The sequence below is a fragment of the Triticum dicoccoides genome, chromosome 5B (assembly GCF_002162155.2).
Source record: "Triticum dicoccoides isolate Atlit2015 ecotype Zavitan chromosome 5B, WEW_v2.0, whole genome shotgun sequence".
NCBI lineage: Eukaryota > Viridiplantae > Streptophyta > Magnoliopsida > Poales > Poaceae > Triticum > Triticum dicoccoides.
Genome location: NC_041389.1, coordinates 528,060,242 through 528,081,902, shown reverse-complemented (window position 1 = coordinate 528,081,902; position 21,661 = coordinate 528,060,242).

The window sequence follows — 21,661 nt, the reverse complement described above, 5'->3', positions numbered from 1 at the left end:
TGTGGGGGGGGGGGGTCTTTCTAGTTCGCATGCATATATACTCCATCTATAGGTCTCTCTCGCACACTATGTATGATACTCTAGCTAGTCCAAGCTAGATATCTTGGGTGCACTCATTGTACGCACAAAAATTCCTTGGCTTGTTGCCTGTAACTCTCTCACGCACCACTCTGTCATCTCGGAGCTCTTCCCCCCCCTCTCTCAAACTCTCCATCTACCTGGGTCACACATACACATGCATATCTCACTCGCACTCGATAGGCCCATCTAAAACTCTATCTCTCTCCCTCGTTCTGTCTCCATGTCACACGCACACACACACAATCTCATGCCTAGCTAGCCAAGTATGATGGTCTCTCACTCAATTGTAGGCACACGCAGTCCCCCCTATATGTATATGACTAGCTAATCTTAGTCTCCATCACAAACATGTGCATGGTCTATCTTGATTTCTCTTGGGGCATCTTTCTATCGTGCACGCACCTCCCTCAATCTCCCACCCATATAGTCCCCTCACGATCAAGGGGATCTCTCTATCACAAACACACCCTCTCCCTCCGCATGCATCCATGTCCTTCATGTGTCCCTCTCGACCTTTGTTCCTTGTTGGCCAGACCTCTATTGGACATGTGCTACATGGGTGTCTCTCTCCGTTGCAAACAATCACACACTAGCTATCTTCGTGTATCTCCTCGCCTCGCTTTTCTATCTCGGAGATGCATGCGTGATATGTTCGCATAAGAAACGAAAACACACACACTCTCTCTAATTTATCGTTTGTTGCTTTCACACACATACTCTTTTTGCACACTTACTCATTCTCCTTCACACGCACTTGATCCATCTCGACTTAGGCACTCTCCTCGGTCCATAGCATATAGATTTATTGAAAAGTCAAACATCACAAAGTTTGACCATGTACGTGGAGAAAAACAATTACATCTAGAACGACAAACATATACCATTAGATTCACCATGAGATGTAGTTTTATATGATGTATCTTTGGTATTGTAGATATAAATAACATTTGCGTAAACCTGATCAAAGTTTTCAAAGTTTGACTTCTAAAAAATTTACAAGCACTGCATTATCGAGCGGATGGAATATCTCTTTTCCCCTCTCAGCTATTTGACGCACCACTCAGCCTTATCGGGGCTCCTCAATCTCTCTTAAACTTTATTGGTCAGTTTGGTTCGTGACCTGACCCTCATGCCTTGATGGCCAGTACTACCTGGTGTGGACATGAGATGTCAAATATTTCTGCCTGGCCAGGCCTGTGTGGTGCTGAAGCGTTTGGTTCATGCCTGGGGCCAGGCAAAGCATCAACGTCCCATCAATCAATCCATGCAGCAATTATTTAATGCTAATATCCATCCAGGTTGTTGTTAGCCTCATGGCCGTATGACCAGGCACGGCCAGGCGTTCGAAATCGGTCGCCTGGGCCAGGCTACTTGCAGTGTGTGGAGTCCGGCCAGGCTAATTAAAGTGCAAGGGAATCCAGGCCAGGCGGGCTTTCTTTTTCACAGGGTAGCAACCAAACAAGCGTGCATGAAATCTAGCCACAACCCCAGGCCAGGCAAAAGATGCTCAGGACGCAAGCCAAACTGACCTTATATCTCACTAATTCACACATACACATGTCCCGCTCACGCTATACATATAGACCCATCCAACACTCTCCACCCTTGTTCTCTCTCCATGTGACACGCACCCCCCTAAGTACCATAATCCCTCACTCCATGATAGGCGCAAGCACTCCCCCCTCCTAAGTATGATTATCTCTTACTAGCCATCAGGAACACACGTATTGTCTCCTTCCATCCATACATCTATCTCGATATCTCTCGGGGCATCTTCTATCGCGCACACACCTTGTCACTCGATCTCCCACCCATGTAGTCCCATCACGATCTCCAGGGGATCTCTCTATGACAAACATACACTCTCTCCTCCCCATGTCTGCATTTTCTCCGTACGTCTCTCTCGACCTCTCTCCCTTGTTTGTTAGACCCCTCTAGGCCACGTGCTAGGGGTCTTGCTCTCTCGGTTCCAAACAACCACACACTATCTCCTCACCTTGCCTCCATTGTCAAAGATGCATGTGTGATATGTTTGCATAAGACACACACGCTTTTTCTCTACTTTTATCGTGTGTTGTCCATGTCTCTTTCACACACGCACACACACTTTTTTCACTCACTCTTTCTATTTCTCTCTCTCTCTCTCTCTAGTTAGGGACTCTGTCACGTCCATAAGCATATGGGTGTTTTGAAAAGTCAAACCTCAGAAAAGTTTGACCAGGTATATGTGGAGAAAAACATTTACATCTAGAACGATCATTAGATTCATCACAACATGTACTTACTTCATACTATCATTTATCTTTGGTATTGTAGATATAAGTAATTTCTTTATAAACTTGGTCAAAGTTTCAAAAGTTTGACTTTAAAAGAATGTTGGAACTACATTATCGAACGGAGGGAGTAGCTCTTTCTCTCTCTCTGCTATCTCTCACGGGCCTCCCCTCTCACTCGAACTCTCTATACCGACGGATTATACGCTCACTGTGTCAGGGTATAGCTCCGTATATTGTTTATTTGACCGGTCAACCAGTCCACATGCTACCTTGTCAGCTCGTGTTTTGTATCTTCGTGTACTGGCCCATGTGGCAGTGGGTGAAAATAAGTAAACTAGAGGCCCATCTGACATGCGGTGAAGTAAACATAGTTGAAACCACTCGGGGTAGCACCCCGCACGCTAGTAAATTGAGGGTGCAATGAGGACACACTTCTTGCACGTGAAGGGCACACTCGCGCACAATTCACCGCTGCGCGGCGGCATGCACAGAAGGACGCACTCACGCACACCCAACACACAACACACACCAGCACACGTGTACACCGGCATCGTTGCCGGTTGAGATGGACGGCGAGGCAGCCAACAAGCGGAGGTGGCTCAAGCCAAAACCGCATCTGGCGAGCCTGGACTTCATCAGCAGCCTCCCCGATGACATGCTGCTCATCATCATCGGCCTCCTCCCCACCAAATCTGCCGTGCAGACCACCCTGCTCTCCCGGCGGTGGCGCCCCCTCTAGCGCCGCGTCCCCCTCAACCTCACCATTGACAGTTGCCTCTATGACGGGGATTGCAAACGCATGGCCACAGTCTCCAAAATCCTTTCATCGCACCCTGGGCCAGCCAGACGCCTTGACATCCACATGTTCAGTACCAACTGCAAGGTCCAACCCAAGTTCGATGAGTGGTTCTTATCCCCCTCCCTAGATCAGCTCGAGGGGCTCAGCTTTGAAGCTGGACGATGTCGCTCTCTGCCGCCATCCGCGCTCCACCTCACGCCAACGCTGCGTCGTGCCAGCTTCAGCTCCTGCTATCTTCCCTAGATTAATGCCGCGACCGCCCTTCTTCTCCCTTAACTCAAGCAGCTCGACCTCTTCGACGTTGTTATCTCGAAGAAGGCTATGGAGCACCTGCTCCGCAGCTGTACTGCGCTCGAGTACCTTTGTCTTGAGAAGATCCACAGGTTCATTAGCCTCCACATCGCCTCGACGAATCTTCGATAGATTTATGTGTCTTGCTGGCCCCGTAACAAGACATCAATTGGGAAGAGATCACTCCAGCTGTTCCACGTTATGGTCATTGAGAATGCGTCTTTCCTTGAGAGATTGCTTGTATCGGATCTAGAAGGTCCAACAAAAATCAGGGTCATTGATGCACTGAAATTGACAGTGTTGGTGTACTCGTCTGCCAAATTCTCCGAACTCTTTATTGGATCCATAATCGTTCAGGTATGGCACTCATCTTCTTCTCCATCTTCTTGAAATTCACATTTTTAAATTTCTTCTTGATGTATTTATGACCGTCTTCCAGAAAATGATTCCCACAAGCTTGACCCAATCTATGCGCACAGTGAAGATCTTGGCAATAAAATCTATCGGCCCCAATCTGGATCAAGTTGTTGGATTCCTTACATGCTTTCCGTGCACAGAGAAGCTACTCATCGAGGTGAAACTTCTTTCCTATTAGTAAACGGTAATCACAACGTAGCTCAATGTTTTTTGTAATTTTCCCAAATTATGATGACAAGTGTAGTGTTCAAAACTGCATCTACGCACTGCACCGAAAGAAATGTTTTTAGTATTTTTTTCTCACGTGACCACCTGCATCGTTTTTGGTTGTACTACTATAGTAGCCTAGGCTAGTCATAGTGGAAAGTAACTTAGACTACTCCAGTAACTATATGGTTACCCTAAGAGCAAGTACTACCTTCGTCCTGGTTTACTCTTCCTACTTTGTAGTATCAAAATTTGACCATAGATTTAACTGACAAAATGTTAATGCATGTCACTAAGAACTATATCGTTGGATTCGTGTTTGAACATAATTTCAAATGGTGTAATTTTTAGTGACATGCATTGGAATTTTCTTAGGTAAATCTATGGTCAAAATTTTATACTAAATATGAGGTAGTACAAAAGTGGGCTATAACATCCCTCCACTATGTAGGCCAAAACACGTGCCAAATTCACTTGTGATGCATTTGTCATCGATGCCCCTCCATTGCTCGCCTGGTGCCCCAATCTGGATCACCTACCTTGCTCCGGTGCCAAATTAACTCACGCAATGAAAAAACACTTGCGTGGGAGAGAGAGAGAGAGAGAGGACTGAGGCAATAAAAAACACTTGTTTGGGAGATCGAGAGGCTGGCGTAGTTGGTTTAATTTATTTGTTTATACATGCGGGTCTGTGTGCACAGCGGTACCAACTCTCTCACATCGCGAGAGTGGTGCCTAAATCTTTTGATTTGACATCGATGCGTATTATGTGGCATACTTTTGCGAAATATGGCATCGGCCACATAGTGGAAGGCAACAAATGCCCAAGCTCTTCACATGCTTCTAGGTAAATGATATATATATATATAGTACCACATGGTAGTATATGAGATATGTGGGGTAATTACCACCGGGTGGTAGGATATATATATATATATATATATATATATATATATATATATATATATATATATATATATATATATATAGGACAAATGTTTCCTACAAGCAGTGGTAGTTACCACCACTTGTGTTTTGTATGTTGTATGTAGTATCTATCGAAACCGAGAGTATGTACGTGTAGTATGTAGTATATAACAATGATTAGGTAGTATATATACTAATTTTTAGGTAGTATGTATCATGTTTTGAGTATGCTCTTTTTTACGTACAAATATGTACGTATTTCATAAATATAACAAAAACTATGGGCTCATATATAATTTTTTGATGTAACTTGTTTTGAAATATCTTAGATATAGTATATGAACATATTTAAAATAATAAAATAGTATATATAGTACCACATGGTAGTATATGAGATATGTGGGGTAATTACCACCGGGTGGTAGGATATATATATATATATAGAGAGAGAGAGAGAGAGAGAGTGAAAAAATATCACTAGCCAGCCAACCCTATCGTATGAGCGAAAGATATTGGTACCTCTTGATGACACGACAATCTTATACATCCATCTGCTCTAATATGTTCTCTTCTTTTGCAGATAAAAAAAGACCCGAAAGTGAAAAATGTGCTGCACTATAACAATCTCATCGAATGCTTTGATCTCCATCTTACAGAAATTGATTTGATCGAATATCGATGCAGCACATCTGAGATTAAATTGGTCAGGTTCTTTGTTCTAGAGGCAAGTGTGCTCAAGGTAATGAGGTTTGGCGTTCTCTGGCACAACAATGAATGGCGTGCTGATCACCGCAAGCGTCTAAGCCTAAATGACAATGTCTCCGCAGAAGCTGAATTTGTTTTTGAAACATCAAGTGGCCAGAGACTCGAAAACTTATTTGCCCATTAGTGACTTGTCAGGGCGGTGGATTTTAGTTTGTACGATAATGCTGCATCCACGTAAAGTAACAAAAGTTCTTATGTAAACTTCCTAGTAATTCCCTCTTCGTGGGTGCAGCATTACACCTAACATTTGTAATATCAGTTTGAAACTTGTAATATTGCCATGTCCTATTCCTGCGTTTTCAAAATCCTGCGAATCAAACAGGTCCTGAGTTGGTGATGATGTTGTGCCTCCCATCTTTCACCAATAGCCGTCAGATCTAGATCTGATGCATACAAACCAAACTTCTCCATTTTCGAAAAACGATGCCCGCACTTGTTCCCTATTTACAAACAACTCCTTGTCTCTCACAATCAGCCTTATCTCCTCCCCACCACATCTAGAAGGCCATGGAAAAATCTGGCGCGATGGCCGCTGCCTGCGCCGTCCACCCCCAATCTTGGTGTTCCGTGCAATGCACGGGCATCTACGCACGGGAAATTATGTCAAACACGGCTAGTTGTAAGCAGGCTAGCTCTACAGCCATGATGATAGTCACTGCAGACGGTGAGGCTGACTATGGTATGCCGAACATGGCGCCAATACTCAGGTGTCATCTCCCGCGCAGGGTCTTGTCACTTCACTGTGAGGAGCAACACGTAATAATTTGACCAACGGGTAGTACAGTGCTACTACATTGGTAGTACTACTACTAGTACTGCTAGCACCACTGTCTGGATTTAGGAGTACTACCACATCCATCTGGATTTTAGTATTTGACTAGCAATATCTAGTAATGCATGTCACAAAAAACGTACTACTCCCTCTATAAATAAATACATGGTGTATTATTTTATTCCTATTGGCGAGAGAACTTTGTTGGGGAACGTAGTAATTTCAAAAAAATTCCTACACACACGCAAGACCATGGTGATGCATAGCAACGAGCAGGGAGAGTGAGTCCACATACGCTCGTAGACCGAAAGTGTAAGCGTTAGCACAACGCGGTTGATGTAGTCGTACGTCTTCACGATCCGACCGATCCAAGTACCGAACGTACGGCAGCTCCGAGTTCAGCACATGTTCAGCTCGATGATGTCCCACGAACACTGATCCAGTAGAGCTTCACGGGAGAGTTTCGTCAGCACGACGGCATGGTGACGGTGATGATGAAGCTACCGTTGCAGGGCTTCGCCTAAGCACCGCTACGATATGATCGAGGTGGAATATGGTGGGGGGGCACCACACACGGCTGGAATAGATCAACAGATCAACTTTTGTGTCTAGAGGTGCCCCCTGCCCTCGTATATAAAGGAGCACGAGGGGGAGGCGGCCATCCAGGAGGAGGGCGCGCCAAGGGGAGAGTCCAATTCCCACCGGGAGTAGGACTCCTCCTTTCCTTGCAGGAGTAGGAGAAGGGAAGGAAGGGAGAGAGGAGGAGAAGGAAAAAGGGGTGGCACCGCCACCCCTCCTTGTCCAATTCGGACAAGAGGGGGAGGGGTCACGCGGCGGCCCTGGCCGCCCCTCCTCTTCTCCCACTAAGGCCCATTAGGCCCAATATACTCCCCGGGGGGTTCCGATAACCCCCCGGTACTCCGGTATATGCCCGAACTCACCCGGAACACTTCCGAAGTCTAAACATAGTCATCCAATATATTGATCTTTATGTCTCGACCATTTCGAGACTCCTCGTCATGTCTGTGATCATATCCGGGACTCTGAACTATCTTCAGTACATCAAAACACATAAACTCATAATACCTATTGTCACCGAACTTTAAGCATGCGGACCCTACGGGTTTGAGAACTATGTAGACATGACCGAGACACGTCTCCGGTCAATAACCAATAGCGGAACCTGGATGCTCATATTGGTTCCCACATATTCTATGAAGATCTTTATCGGTCAAACCGCATAACAACATACATTGTTCCCTTTGTCATCGGTATGTTACTTGCCCGAGATTCGATCGTCGGTATATCAATACCTAGTTCAATCTCGTTACCGGCAAGTCTCTTTACTCGTTATGTAATGCATCATCCCACAACTAACTCATTAGTCACATTGCTTGCAAGGCTTAGAGTGATGTGCATTGCCGAGAGGGCCCAGAGATACCTCTCCGACAATCGGAGTGACAAATCCTAATCTCGAAATACGCCAACTCAATAAGTACCTTCGGAGACAGTTGTAGAGCACCTTTATAATCACCCAGTTATGTTGTGATGTTTGGTGGCACACAAAGTGTTCCTCCGGTAAATGGGAGTTGCATAATCTCATAGTCATAGGAACATGTATAAGTCATGAAGAAAGCAATAGCAACATACTAAACGATCAAGTGCTAAGCTAATGGAATGGGTCAAGTCAATCACATCATTCTCCTAATGATGTGATCCCGTTAATCAAATGACAACTCATGTTTATGGCTAGGAAACTTAACCATCTTTGATTAATGAGCTAGTCAAGTAGAGGCATACTAGTGACACTTATGTTTGTCTATGTATTCACACATGTATTATGTTTCGGGTCAATACAATTCTAGAATGAATAATAAACATTTATCATGATATGAGTAAATAAATAATAACTTTATTATTGCCTCTAGGGCATATTTCCTTCAGTCTCCCACTTGCACTAGAGTCAATAATCTAGATTACATAGTAATGATTCTAACACCCATGGATTCTTGGTGCTGATCATGTTTTGCTCGTGGAAGAGGCTTAGTCAACAGGTTTGCAACATTCAGATCCATATGTATCTTGCAAATCTCTATGTCTCCCACCTGGACTTGATCCCGGATGGAATTCAAGCGTCTCTTGATGTGTTTGGTTCTCTTGTGAAATCTGGATTCCTTTGCCAAGGCAATTGCACCAGCATTGTCACAAAAGATTTTCATTGGACCCGATGCACTAGGTATGGCACCTAGATCGGATATGAACTCCTTCATCCAGACTCCTTCGTTTGCTACGTCTGAAGCAGCTATGTACTCCGCTTCACACGTAGATCCCGCCACGACACTTTGTTTAGAACTGCACCAACTAACAGCTCCATCATTCAATATAAACACGTATTCGGTTTGCGATTTAGAATCGTCCAGATCAGTGTTAAAGCTTGCATCGACGTAATCATTTACGACTAGCTCTTTGTCACCTCCATAAATGAGAAACATATCCTTAGTCCTTTTCAGGTATTTCAGGATGTTCTTGACCGCTGTTCAGTGATCCACTCCTGGATTACTTTGGTACCTCCCTGCTAAACTAATAGCAAGGCACACATCAGGTCTGGTACACAACATTGCATACATGATAGAGCCTATGGTTGAAGCATAGTGAACATCTTTCATTTTCTCTCTATCTTCTACAGTGGTCGGGCATTGAGTCTTACTCAACTTCACACCTTGTAATACAGGCAAGAACCCTTTCTTTGCTTGATCCATTTTGAACTTCTTCAAAACTTTATCAAGGTATGTGCTTTGTGAAAGTCCAATTAAGCGTCTTGATCTATCTCTATAGATCTTGATGCCCAATATATAAGCAGATTCATCGAGGTCTTTCATTGAAAAACTTTTATTCAAGTATCCTTTTATGCTATCCAGAAATTCTATATCATTTCCAATCAACAATATGTCATCCACATATAATATCAGAAATGCTACAGAGCTCCCACTCACTTTCTTGTAAATACAGGCTTCTCCTAAAGTCTGTATAAAACCATATGCTTTGATCACACTATCAAAGCGTTTATTCCAACTCCGAGAGGCTTGCACCAGTCCATAAATAGATCGCTGGAGCTTGCACACTTTGTTAGCACCTTTCGGATCGACAAAACCTTCTGGTTGCATCATATACAACTCTTCTTCCAAAAATCCATTCAGGAATGCAGTTTTGACATCCATTTGCCAAATTTCATAATCATAAAATGCGGCAATTGCTAACATGATTCAGACAGACTTAAGCATCGCTACGGGTGAGAAAGTCTTATCATAGTCAACCCCTTGAACTTGTCGAAAACCTTTCTGTGACACCCCAAAATTTTAACCTTGTTTTATTAATTAAAATTTTGCCAGGAAACTTAAACTTTTATTTTCTGGATTTCCTTTTGATTTCATAACCATTCTTTTCTTTATTATTATGGAGTTTTTACCCCAAGTGAAATCTTTTCAATCATTATTGGACTTATTTATCCTCTCAAATAAAACAATTCTTTTATCAGTGGGATTATTTATATAATTATTATTTTTCCCTAAGCCTTATTTCTTTAAAAATGATTTTTATAAGTTTTAGGGCCTCTTTTGCACTACAACCATTTGATAGATTTACTTAAAATTCCAACAAAAATTTGGAGATGTCATGTAATGTTTTTAAATCACTTTTATGCAAAAATATCTTTTGTTCATTGGATATTTTGAGCTCTACACCAAGTTTTCAAATCTGGTCCAGTGGGCAATTTTGCACTACAACCTATTTAAATATTTCTTTAAAGCTTCCACCAAAATTATGGGATGTTAATAGGAGTATTTTATTCATCTTTGTGCAAAAATCCACTGATGTTCTTTGAAATTTTTGAGTAAATCAACCTCATTTTCATTCTGACCCAGTTGGGTGTTTTCTACTGCATCCCTAATTATTTGTGCTCTAGTGACCATGAGCTTTCTCCTGCTTGTAGTACACCTTACCAAACCCTTAAGTCCAGGAGGTTGGACTCATTGGATCATTTTTGGTACCTGATGTTATGCCCTTTTCTTTTTGTCCAGCACTGAAGATTTGCAAAACTTACACTAACAAGTTTCTAGATTTGGCCAACTAACCTTGCCATCCTCACCTGCATCTAAAGAGACCCTAATCTGGAGATCTTGGCCCCTCCAAGAGTTTCCTAGATGCTCTTGGCATTTTGTCAAACACCTGGTGTGCATGGCCAATTTTGGCATGGTTTTGAGTTTGCATTATAAGCTTGATCCACTGACCCAGCAACCTTGTCCAATAAAGTCCTGGATGCCCCTAACCTAGGCTTGTTAGTTCCCAGCCTCATCCAAACCCTCTAGCACACGCTGGCATTTCGCCGAGCACCTGGTGCGCGTGCTCTAGGTGCGCCCAGAGCGCACGTTTTGCACGCGCACGCACCAAGCCGCCGCGTCTCACTGCCGCCTCCCCGAGCTCGATATGGCCACCCCCTCTCGCAGCCAGAACGGCCGTCCCCTCCCTCGCTGCAGAGCCACCCCTGGCGCCCTACAGCACCGCCGTCAGGTCGGCCACGGCGGCTAGCGGCCGGCCACAGCAGGGCTCTGCCACGGACGGCGTTGCCCGAGCCACAGCCGCACGCCAGCTGCCCTCTGGAGCAGCCCGAGCTCATCCACTAGCTCGTCAGCTAGCGCCCGTCGCCGCCATGTTGCCCTGTCCACTACAGAACGGCGGTCGCCGACGATCCTATCCATGGCCGCCGCGAACTGACCTAGCCGCACTATAAGTAGGGGCCCCCGGGCTCGTCCAGCCACTCAGGCAGCCTCAGGCCACCCCCATAGCACCCCCACAGCTAGTAATTGTCGGGGGGAAGCTGTCTTCCCCATCTCCGACCAGTACAGCCGCTGCCGCCCTCCGGTCCATGCAGTCGCAGCCAGAACCCCTCCCGTCCATCCAGTGCTCCCATTCCCTTCCCCTTGGTCTCGCGGAGCCAACCAACACCTCAAACTCGACGGGAAACCACCAGAGATCAAACCCCCAATTCATCCCGAAGCTACCGTCCGCCGCGGAGCTCACCGCCGGGAGACTCCCTTCGCCCCCACCAACCTAGCTACCACCGGGAGGACCGCCCCGAACTGGCGGATCCATCCCTGCCCTCCGGAGCCCGTGAGGAGCCGCCAATCACCGGTGACGATCGCCGGAGCCCCCGCCCCTGTTCGGCCAGAGGAGGAATGAGGCGGGGGAGACCGGTCAAACCTGACCAGTGGGCCCCCTGGACCCACTGTTAGTGACCATGGGCCGATCCACGCTGGATAAGTGAAGACGTAAATACAAAGTACGCCTTCGACGTGTTCAGTTTGTGAAACGTTTTTCTTTTTTTTCTGTTTTATTTTAAAAATAGGATTTGACCAAAACTTTGACTGACCATATCTTTTAAAATATAACTCCAAATGAGTTCATTCTTTTTCCTACCTCCCTCAAATTTCACCTAGTTTATTTTAAGATTTATGTCAAAAATATTTAAGCAAACTTTTTGTACCGTTTTTAAAGTTGGTGTTAATTTGAATATTTTCAAAAATAGGAATTTGGAGGGGAGATTATAACTTTCAAAAGTTTTGGAGTGCACCTCACCCCTCCATAACTGGGAGGCAAGCATTCTGAACCCTAGCATAATATCTTTGTGGGTTATTTGATACGGTTACAACACCACCGTGATACGGAGAACTCGTTATTTTATGTGGTGAAACGATCATTTGCATGAATGCATATTGGAGATTTCCTTGCTGTTGGAAATGGACATGCTTGTGATAGTGATCATCCTCGTATGCCTTTCGTGCCTACCGGAAGGAAAATGGGAAAGTCTCTGTCTTGGGTAGACCCGAGCTTGTCCCTAGTTCCTCGTCGAGACGAGTGTCTCCGGTATGGCATGATGGGGTATGATGAGTGGTGATTCTGTCTATTGGATGAAATATATTCGTTATGCTAATCATGCAGGGAATACTTAAACCTCCTGAGTCGACCATAGATCGAGTCTTGTTCCAGTAACCCCCATACTTGTTTCGTACTACCACTTGGCCCTGCCATAGGTGGGGTACAGTTTAGTAAGTTGTCAACCCCTTTCCAGCACACACCGTACAGAGAGGCCATGGTGGAAGATACCGGGTGCATCCGGTAGGCATGCCACCTGGTCCGGGGGCATGTGTGTTTCGGTTGTAGCCGAGGGGGTAGCTCCCCCAGTTTGCGCGCGGTATAAATTTTTGTGATCCCATGCTAATCGAGGTTGTAGCCTCCCCACTTAGAGTTTTGCTTGACTAGTGTCATGGGTGATTCCAAACACCGGTAAGTTAGGCTGGTGTGTGCGTCAGGTGTGTTTTCAATTAAAAGACCGTAGACGGAATTAGTCCCAATGGACTAAAGGAAATCCCTTACTCGTGGGTAAAGAGTACACCCTCTACAAAGATTAAATCTATTCGAATAGCCGTGTCCATGGTTAAGGACTACAGTCTGGGATGGGTCAAGTGTCGGTCTTAGTGTCGGTCTTTGGAGGATAAACTACTAAACCAGAACATGGATCATGACGTGTGACTTATGATGATTATGATTATTATTATTATGAACTAACCCCTTTATATTATTTGCAGTATTGAGTATCCCTAGGACGGTTCTACCTCCTGGATATTCACTATGATTGTTTTCTTATAAGCCCTTTATGTGGCATCGCTCAGACACCCGACTGTGGCATGCTTGTTATTTACTTTATAAGCCCTTTATGTGGTGTCACTCAGACACCCGACTGAGGCATGCTCGTTATTTACTATCCTTTCGAGGCGTCGCTTCAGACACCCGATCGGTGCATTTTATTACTACTATGTTATTACATATTCATGTTTCATTCAAATAACCTGCTTGCATGCATCAGGGATTTTATTTTATGACTGACGTTGTGATCATAGAATATTTCAGAGCATAATTTGTTATATTATACCCGTGTTCATAATGTTTGCGAGTACATTCGAAGTACTCACTGGCTTGTCCCTGGATATTGTCTTGGCCAGATTTCTTGCATGGAGAGGAGCGTTGTGATGACAGCTCCGGAACCTAAGCAACGGTGATAGCAACCTCGCGAAGATAGGAGTTAACCTGGTCAGTTGTTCCTGTGGGTAATGGAGTCCCATAGACGCTGATGTACCACAAACTGCTTCCGTCGTCAACCACTAGCAACCTTATGTTGTACTCATAGGCCAGGATGGTCTTGTACTACATATTATGTATTTTTGCTTGGAGTTTCTGTATCAAGTTGGTGCCTCATCAGCTAACAGTAATCCTGGGGCTGGTGAGCACAAAGGCCATTTTCTGGGAAATTAATACCCAGAAAAACGGTCGTGACAAACTTGGTATCAGAGCCAGGCTGACCATTGGCTAATCCTATCTTAGCCAGGTCGAAAACCTAGGTTGACCAACCCACCAGACCTTAACCTAACCCTAGCCAAGGCTTCTCGTGCAAGATAGCCACACAGTGACCCCGACACCTTTGGCAGTCGGTGCCCAACCTATCAGCCTAGCCTGTCGATCACGCGCCAGTGACCGACACCTAAATTGTCTCATTCGCAAGCGTGCGAAGGAAGACTCCGCCCCCTTTTTATAAAAAGGGCGCGCTAGCCTCAAACCAGCACAACACCGCCTCTACCCCATACCGAGCTAAAATGCCAGGACCCATTGTCCACAATGAGACCACAACAAACAACCTTGGAGGTTTTGTGACCGTGCTAGCAAACCTCACCCGCCGTGCCTTTGCATTAGAGGAGCCCCCAGAATATGTTGTGTACCAGGGACCCATGAGCGGTGAAAGCCGTCAATTCTGGGCCACTGTACACGTCTATGGTAGGGGTCTATCGCCCGAACGCCCCTACCGGTTCACCGGAAGGACGACTTCCTTTGAGCCACAAGCCATCCAACTAACTGCTCGAGAGGCTATAGTTCAACTCCGGCACATGTCGCCTAGAGTTAACTGTCGCTCGTTCTACTACTACCCCAGCCGTGACGGGTATGGTAGGCCACCCCAAGTTGCCAATGGAGATCACGAGACGGATCCGGCCTTGTTGCATCTGGTGCGCTATGTAAGTGCACTAGAGGATCTGTTCGATCAAATTACTCTTGATATGATCGCAGCTCATGGAGAACTGATACGCCGAGCCCCGGCGAGAAGAGAAGATGAGCCCAATGCCGACAACCCAGTTGTGCTGTTCGGACAACTGACCGAGTCCTTGAGGTCTGCCCCAGTCATCGACCATAATACCTTGATGACCCCAGAAGTGCTTCGTCGCCTTTTGGGAACACGTTCCAATGGGATTGTGGCCAACAATCCCCGGGATGGTCATCATCGCTACCCCGACCCTGCAGCCCCTCAACCCCCTCCAGCTAATCCCGACGGTGAAAACCGTGGAGAAACCTCGACATCCACAAGGCAAGCCCGATTAGATATTAACGAGGTAGACTAAAGTCACTCGAGTAGTATCGAGCCTTAGCATGTCCACGCCCTGTAATTGTGTGATCCTGTATCGCCATAATTAAAGGTTGTTTGCTTGTGCGCCCCTATTTGAAATAATAGCCACGCATAAGTACGTTGGTGTGCGTTTGCAATTTTAACCCGGGCCTAGCTACCACCTCGACGACACAAAGTTTGTGCTATGAGTAAATTTTTTTGGTTTCAACTGACAGGAATGATATTTTCAAAAAAACAACTCTAAACAAATCTCGAGGACGAGATTTTTCTTAAGGGGGGTAGTGTTGTGACACCCCAAAATTTTAACCTTGTTTTATTAATTAAATTTTTGCCAGGAAACTTAAACTTTTATTTTTTGGATTTCCTTGATTTCAGAACCATTCTTTTCTTTATTATTATGGAGTTTTTACCCCAAGTGAAAACTTTTCAATCCTTATTGGACTTACTTATACTCTCAAATAAAACAATTCTGTTATCAGTGGGATTATTTATATATTTTTTCCTGAGCCTTATTTCTTTAAAAATGATATTTATAAGTTTCAGGGCCTCTTTTGCACTACAACCATTTGATAGATTTACTTAAAATTCCAACCAAAATTTGGAGATGTCATGTGATGTTTTTAAATCACTTTTATGCAAAAATATCTTCTGTTCATTGGATATTTTGAGCTCTACACCAAGTTTTCAAATCTGGTCCAGTGGGCAATTTTGCACTACAACCTATTTAAATATTTCTTTAAAGCTTCCACCAAAATTATGGGATGTTAATAGGAGTATTTTATTCATCTTTGTGCAAAAATCCACTGATGTTCTTTAAATTTTTTGAGTAAATCAACCTCATTTTCATTCTGGCCCAGTTGGGTGTTTTCTACTGCATCCCTAATTATTTGTGCTCTAGTGACCATGAGCTTTCTCCTGCTTGTAGTACACCTTAGCAAACCCTTAAGTCGAGGAGGTTGGACTCATTGGAGCATTTTTGGTACCTGATATTCTGCCCTTTTCGTTCTGTCCAGCACTGAAGATTTGCAAAACTTACACTAACAAGTTTCTAGATTTGGCCAACTAACCTTGCCATCCTCACCTACATCTAAAGAGACCCTGATCTGGAGATCTTGGCCCCTCCAAGAGTTTGCTAGATGCTCTTGGCATTTTGTCAAACACCTGGTGTGCATGGCCAGTTTTGGCATGGTTTTGAGTTTGCATTATAAGCTTGATCCACTGACCCAGCAACCTGTCCAATAAACTCCTGGATGCCCCTAACCTAGGCCTGTTAGTCCCCAGCCTCATCCAAACCCTCTAGCACACGCTGACATTTCGCCGAGCACCTGGTGCGCGTGCTCTGGGCGCGCCCAGAGCGCACGTTTTGCACGCGCGTGCACCGAGCCGCCGCGTCTCACTGCCGCCTCCCCGTGCTCGATATGGCCACCCCCCTCTCGCAGCCTGCACGACCACCCCCTCCCTCGCTGCAGAGCCGCCCCTGGCACCCTACAACATCACTGTTAGGTCGGCCACGGGGCTAGCGGCCGACCACAGCAGGGCTCTGCCATGGACAGCGCCGCCCGAGCCACAGCCGCGCGCCAGCTGCCCTCTAGAACAGCCTTAGCTCATCCACTAGCTCGTCAGCTAGCGCCCGTCGCCGCCACGTCGCCCTGTCTACTACAGAACGGCGGTCGCCGATGATCCTATCCACGGCCGCTGCGAACCGACCTAGCCGCACTATAAGTAGGGGCCCCCGGGCTCGTCCAGCCACTCAGGCAGCCTCAGGCCACCCCCATAGCACCCCCACAGCCAGTAATTGTCGGGGGGAAGCCGTCTTCCCCATCTCCGGCCAGTACAGCCGCCCCCGCCCTCCGGTCCATGCAGTCGCAGCCAGAACCCCTCCCGTCCATCCAGTGCTCCCATTCCCTTCCCCTTGGTCTCGCGGAGCCAACCAACACCTCAAACTCGACGAGAAACCACCAGAGATCAAACCCCCAATTCATCCTGAAGCTGCCGTCCGCCGCGGAGCTCACCGCCGGTGACTCCCTTCGCCCCCACCACCCTAGCTACCACCCGGAGGACCACCCCGAACTGGCGGATCCATCCCTGCCCTCCGGAGCCCGCGAGGAGCCGCCAATCGACGGCGACGATCGCTGGAGCCCCCGCCCCTGTTCGGCCAGAGGAGGAACGAGGCGGGGGAGACCGGTCAAACCTGACTAGTGGGCCCCCTGGACCCACTGTCAGTGACCACGAGCCGATCCACGCTGGATAAGTGAAGACGTAAATGCAAAGTACGCCTTCGACGTGTTCAGTTTGCGAAATGTTTTTCTTTTTTTTCTGTTTTATTCTAAAAACAGGATTTGACCAAAACTTTGACTGACCATATCTTTTAAAATATAACTCCAAATAAGTTCATTCTTTTTCCTACCTCCCTCAAATTTCACCTAGTTTATTTTAAGATTTATTTCAAAAATATTTAAGCAAACTTTTTGTACTGTTTTTAAAGTTGGTGTTAATTTGAATATTTTCGAAAATAGGAATTTGGAGGGGAGATTATAACTTTCAAAAGTTTTGGAGTGCACCTCACCCCTCCACAACTGGAAGGCAAGCATTCTGAACCCTGGCATAATATCTTTGTGGGTTATTTGATACGGTTACAACACCACCGTGAGACGGAGAACTCGTTATTTTATGTGGTGATACGATCATTTGCATGAGTGCATATTGGAGATTTCCTTGCTGTTGGAAATGGACATGCTTGTGATAGTGATCATGCTCGTATGCCTTTCATGCCTACCGGAAGAAAACCGGGAAAGTCTCTATCTTGGGTAGACCCGAGCTTGTCCCTAGTTCCTCGTCGAGACGAGTGTGTCCGGTATGGCATGATGGGGTATGATGAGTGGTGATTCTGTCTATTGGATGAAATATATTCATTATGCTAATCATGCAGGGAATACTTAAACCTCCTGAGTCGACCATAGATCGAGTCTTGTTCCATTAACCCCCATACTTGTTTCGTACTACCACTTGGCTCTGCCATAGGTGGGGTACAGTTTAGTAAGTTGTCAACCCCTTTCCAGCACACACCGTACAAAGAGGCCATGGTGGAAGATACCGGGTGCATCCGATAGGCATGCCACCTGGTCCGGGGCATGGGTGTTTCGGTTGTAGCTGAGGGGGTAGCTCCCCCAGTTTGCGCGCGGTATAAATTTTTGTGATCCCATGCTAATCGAGGTTGTAGCCTCCCCACTTAAAGTTTTGCTTGACTAGTGTCATGGGTGATTCCAGACACCGGTAAGTTAGGCTGGTGTGTGCGGTCAGGTGTGTTTTCAATTAAAAGACCGTAGACGGAATTAGTCCCGATGGACTAAAGGAAATCCGTTACTCGTGGGTAAAGAGTACACCCTCTGCAGAGATTAAATCTATTCGAATAGTCGTGTCCATGGTTAAGGACTACAGTCTGGGATGGGTCAAGTGTCGGTCTTAGTGTCGGTCTTCGGAGGAGAAACTACTAAACAAGAACATGGATCATAACGTGTGACTTATGATGATTATGATTATTATTATTATGAACTAACCCCTTTATATTATTTGCAGTATTGAGTATCCCTGGGACGGATCTACCTCCTGGGTATTTACTATGATTGTTTTCTTATAAGCCCTTTATGTGGTGTCGCTCAGACGCCCGACTGTGGCATGCTTGTTATTTACTTTATAAGCCCTTTATGTGGTGTTGCTCAGACACCCGACTGAGGCATGCTCGTTATTTACTATCCTTTCGAGGCGTCGCTTTAGACACCCGATCGATGCATTTTATTACTACTATGTTATTACATATTCATGTTGCATTTAAATAACCTGCTTGCATGCATCAGGGATTTTATTTTATGACTGACGTTGTGATCATAGAATATTTTAGAGCATAATTTGTTATATTATACCCGTGTTCATAATGTTTGCGAGTACATTCAAAGTACTCACTGGCTTGTCCCTGGCTATTGTCTTGGCCAGATTTCTTGCATGGAGAGGAGCATTGCGATGACAACCCCGGAACCTAAGCAACGGTGATAGCAGCCTCGTGAAGATAAGAGTTAACCTGGTCAGCTGTTCCTGTGGGAAATGGAGTCCCATAGACGCTGATGTACCACAAACCGCTTCCGCCATCAACCACTAGCAACCTTATGTTGTACTCATAGGCCAGGATGGTCTTGTACTACATATTATGTGTTTTTTGCTTGGAGTTTCTGTATCAAGTTGGTGCCTCATCAGCTAACAGTAATACTGGGGCTGGTGAGCACAAAGGGCATTTTCTGGGAAATTAATACCCGGAAAAACCGTCATGACACTTTCGCAACAAGTCAAGCTTTGTAGATAGTAATATTACCATCAGCGTCAGTCTTCTTCTTGAAGATCCATTTATTCTCGATGGCTTGCCGATCATCGGGCAAGTCAACCAAAGTCCACACTTTGTTTTCATACATGGATCCCATTTCAGATTTCATGGCTTCAAGCCATTTTTCGGAATCTGGGATCATCATCGCTTCCTCATATTTTGTAGGTTCGTCATGGTCAAGTAACATGACCTCCAGAATAGGAATACCGTACCACTCTGGTGCGGATCTTACTCTGGTTGACCTATGAGGTTCGGTAGTAACTTGATCTGAAGTTTCGTGATTAATATCATTAGCTTCCCCACTAATTAGTGTAGGCATCAGAGGAACCGGTTTCTATGATGAACTACTTTCCAATAAGGGAGCAGGTACAATTACCTCATCAAGTTCTACTTTCCTCCCACTCACTTCTTTCGAGAGAAACTCCTTCTCTAGAAAGGATCCATTCTTAGCAACGAAAGTCTTGCCTTCAGATCTGTGATAGAAGGTGTACCCAGTAGTTTCCTTTGGGTATCCTATGAAGACAGATATCTCCAATTTAGGTTCGATCTTATCATGTTGAAGCTTTTTCAAATAAGCATCGCAGCCCCAAGTTTTTAAGAAACGACAACTTTGGTTTCTTACCAAACGACGGTTCATAAGGCGTCGTCTCAATGGATTTTGATGGTGCCCTATTTATCGTGAATGCAGCCGTCTCTAAAGCATAACCCGAAAATGATAACGGTAAATCAGTAAGAGACATCATAGATTGTACCATATCTAGTAAAGTACAATTATGACGTTCGGACACACCATTACACTGTGGTGTTCTAGGTGGCGTGAGTTGCGAAACTATTCCGCATTGTTTCAAATGTAGACCAAACTCGTAACTCAAATATTCTCCTCCACGATCAGATCGTAGAAACTTTCTTTTCTTGTTACGATGATTTTCCACTTCACTCTGAAATTCTTTGAACTTTTCAAATGTTTCAGACTTATGTTTCATTAAGTAGATATACCCATATCTGCTCAAATCATCTATGAAGGTGAGAAAATAACGATACCCGCCGCGAGCCTCAATATTCATCGGACCACATACATCAGTATGTATGATTTCCAATAAATCTGTTGCTCGCTCCATAGTTTTGGAGAACGACGTTTTAGTCATCTTGCCCATGAGGCATGTTTCGCAAGTACCAAGTGATTCATGATCAAGTGATTCCAAAAGTCCATTAGTATGGAGTTTCTTCATGCATTTTACACCAATATGACCCAAACGGCAGTGCCACAAATAAGTTGCACTATCATTATCAACTCTGCATCTTTTGGCTTCAACATTATGAATATGTGTGTCACTACTATCGAGATTTAACATGAATAGACCACTCTTCAAGGGTGCATGACCATAAAAGATATTACTCATATAAATAGAACAACCATTATTCTCAGATTTAAATGAATAACCGTCTCACATTAAACAAGATCTAGATATAATGTTCATGCTCAACGCTGGCACCAAATAACAATTATTTAGGTCTAAAACTAACCCCGAAGGTAGATGTAGAAGTAGCGTGCCGACAGTGATCACATCGACTTTGGAACCATTTCCCACGCGCATCATCACCTCATCCTTAGCCAGTCTTTGCTTAATTCGTAGTCCCTATTTTGAGTTGCAAATATTAGCAACAAAACCAATATCAAATACCCAGGTGCTACTGCGAGCTCTAGTAAGGTACACATCAATAACATGTATATCACATATACCGTTGTTCACCTTGCCAGCCTTCATATCCGCCAAATACTTGGGGCAGTTCCGCTTCCAGTGTCCAGTCTGCTTGTAGTAGAAGCACTCAGTCTCAGGCTTAGGTCCAGACTTGGGTTTCTTCTCTTGAGCAGCAACTTGTTTGCTGTTCTTCTTGAAGTTCTCCTTCTTCTTCCCTTTACCCTTTTTCTTGAAACTAGTGGTCTTGTTAACCATCAACACTTGATGCTCCTTTATGATTTCTACCTCCGCAGCCTTTAGCATTGCGAAGAGCTCGGGAATTGTCTTGTTCATCCCTTGCATATTATAGTTCATCACGAAGCTCTTGTAGCTTGGTGGTAGTGATTGAAGAATTCTGTCAATGACACTATCATCAGGAAGATTAACTCCCAGTTGAATCAAGTGATTATTATACCCAGACATTTTGAGTATATGTTCACTGACACAACTATTCTCCTCCATCTTGCAGCTATAGAACTTATTGGAGACTCCATATCTCTCAATCTGGGCAT